At 40.6% G+C, this 2,935-nt stretch overlaps 1 non-coding gene across 1 annotated transcript; it reads left to right on the top strand.

Moving 5' to 3' along the window:
- The first annotated feature begins 2,471 nt into the window (after positions 1-2,471).
- LOC141615777 (small nucleolar RNA R71) lies at positions 2,472-2,578 on the top strand. Its single transcript, XR_012530178.1, has one exon. It is a non-coding gene; the product is annotated as a small nucleolar RNA R71 (small nucleolar RNA).
- Positions 2,579-2,935: the final 357 nt, after the last annotated feature.

Below are 2,935 nucleotides of genomic sequence, written 5' to 3'. Positions count from 1 at the left end.
TAAATTTGGTCTTCATTGTGGGTGCACTACGAAGGCTCGGATAGCCTAGGTAATTGCTATCCCCACACTAATCCAAACACTACACATCAAGAAACATTTAAGTACCTCCCTCACTTTCTCTTAAAATTATAATCTTGATCAAAATGTACAAATGTAAATCCAAAAATTGACAAAGAATGCAATACAAGAATAAAATGCAAGTTAAGGGGTTAGAATATTTACAAATGGTGGTTTAGGGAGGACTCCACCAAACTCTCATTCATGGATGAGATGTCAAGGGGGCATAACCAAGGTGTTGTTGATATTGCTCAACACCTTGTAGAAGTAGTCGAAGGCTTGTTCATTGTTATGATAAAGATCTTCAATATACCTTTGCACGTTGTTATCTTCATTGTGGTGACTTGAGGTAAAATGATCAACAAAGCCTTGGTCTTGGGTCATAGCATTACCAATGTAAGGATTGCATAATCCTTGAAACTCATCATCCCATAGACCACATACTTCATCTACTTGCTTCCCAGTAATATCATGAGTTGATGAGAACAACTCTTCTTCCTTGTTATCATGGCCAATGAGGCCTTCTTCTTCCCTTGTCATGAGTGAGCTTTTCAAGCTCTCATTCTTGTTGAAACTTTCTTGCTCTTTGGATGGAGTTTCTTGGGAATTATCCACTTTCTTCTTCCATATGGGTGGTGATTCTTTACCCATAGCTTGTTCTTTGCATTGAGATGCCAACTTCTTCTTGTCACTTTCTCGGCTATAATGATCAACCATGAAACATGGCTCATGTAGTCGGGGATATCTCATTGTCTTGTCAAGATTAAAAGTGATTGTCTCATCCCCCACTTCAAGTGTGAGCTCTCCATGTTTCACATCAATAACCGCTCCCGCGGTGTGCAAGAAAGGTCTTCCTAGAATGATAGGAATGTTGGAATCCTCCTCCATGTCCACAATAACAAAGTCTACCGGGATGAAAAATTTGCCAATTCTCACGGGCACATCCTCCCACACCTCTAAACGTATCTTTGTTGATCGCTCCGCCATTTGAAGCGTGATGTTGGTACATTTGAGCTCTCCCATTCCTAGCCTCTTGCATACCGAGTATGGCATGACACTTACACTTGCTCCAAGGTCACATAAAGCTTTGTTGATTATAGTGTCGCCAATGGTGCAGGGAATAGAGAAACTTCCCGGATCTTTGAGATTTGGAGGGGAACTTCCTTGAAGAATAGCACTACTCACTTTGGTGAAAGCGATAGTCTCTAGCTTTTGGATGGATTTCATCTTGGTAAGAATGTCTTTCATGTACTTTGCATAGGCCGGAACATGATTGATCAACTCCGTGAATGGGATTGAGACTTCTAAGTTATTCACAATTTCCATGAACTTTTCAAGATGTTCATCAAACTTAGGCTTAGCTTGACGACTTGGAAATGGAAGTCTAATCACAATAGGCTCTTTCTCTTTGGCCTTCTCTTCATTCTTCTTCTTTGAAACTTCATTGGTGGGTTCTTCTTCCTTAGAGTTCTCCACAACTCTTTCCTTGTCACTAGCCTCCACAATGTCTTCCTCAATTTGCTTCTTTGGCCCTTCATACCTTGTACCACTTCTCAAATGGATGACACTCACCGACTCATGTCTTGGGGGATTACTTTGAGGTGGTAATTGCCCCTTTTGTCTTTGAGAGCTAGAAGATGCTAATTGAGACATTTGTGTTTCCAACATTGTGGTGTGGGCTAGTATGTTGTGGATGGTGATGTCTTTTGCTTGGCTATCTTTTTGCATTTGAGTGAAAAATTCTTGTTGGTTCTTTTACATTTGGAGGAGCGCTTTTTGAACATCAAAGCCTTGGTCATTGGATTGATTATATGGAGGTTGATTTTGATAACCTTGGCTTTGGTTTTAAAAGGGTCTTTGAGCTTGGTTTCTCATTAGAGGTGGGGTGTATGTTGGTTGAGGGTTTTGAACATTTTGGCTTTTGTATGAAAGGTTTGGATGGAATTTGGTGTTCTAATTGTAATAGTTGGAATAAGGGGTGCCACTTTTGTATGCTTGGAAAGCATTCACTTGTTCCCCTACATTCACTTTGGTCATGTCCTAAAGTTCCACAACTCTCACATACTCCACTTGGAATTGATGATGATGCCACCATAGCATTGACATGTTGCTTGGATGATTTGGAGGCCTCTTCAAGTTTAGCCATGACCTTCTCAAACTTCAAATTAATGGTGTCAATATGAGCACTAAGTTGAGCACCCAATTGTGTAATGGAATCTACCTCATGTTTTCCTCCTCTAGTAGCCTTCCGAGGCCTACTATATTGTGAGTTATGGACCGCCATTTCTTCAATTTTGTTCCATATTTGATTGTCATCAACTTCGGTGAACATACCATTGGATCCCATATTGAGAATGTTTCGGGAGTCTTCATATAGACTATTCCAAAATTGTTGCACAAGGAACCACTCGCTAAGTCCATGGTGTGGACAAGATCGACAAGTGTCCTTGAATCTCTCCCATGCTTCATACAAAGATTCCTCATCCGTTTGTTTGAACTCGGTGATTTGGGCTCTCAACATGTTAGTCTTTTCCGAAGGATAGAATTTCTTGTAGAAAGCAAGTGCCAATTTATTCCAAGAATCAATACCAAGAGTAGCCTTGTCTAGGCTTTTCAACCATTGTTTCGCGGTACCAATTAAAGAAAAAGGAAATAAGACCCATCGAATTTGGTCTTGAGTAACTCCGGTTTGAGAAATCGCGTCACAATAGTCACAAAAAGTCTCCTTGACAAGGCAGTCGTATACCTATCAAAAATAACCAACTGGCTCTAACTAATATAGCTAGGGAAGTCGGGTCGATCTCCACAGGGAGATGGGAAAATGTCGGCTTCGTCTAAGTTCGTCACGGTAACCAAATTGGGGGTTTTAATTGAGTTG

This window comes from Silene latifolia, chromosome 11, assembly GCF_048544455.1.
Source record: "Silene latifolia isolate original U9 population chromosome 11, ASM4854445v1, whole genome shotgun sequence".
Lineage (NCBI taxonomy): Eukaryota > Viridiplantae > Streptophyta > Magnoliopsida > Caryophyllales > Caryophyllaceae > Silene > Silene latifolia.
Note: the sequence above shows the minus strand (reverse complement) of the source record. Positions and strands in the feature narration are given on the sequence as shown.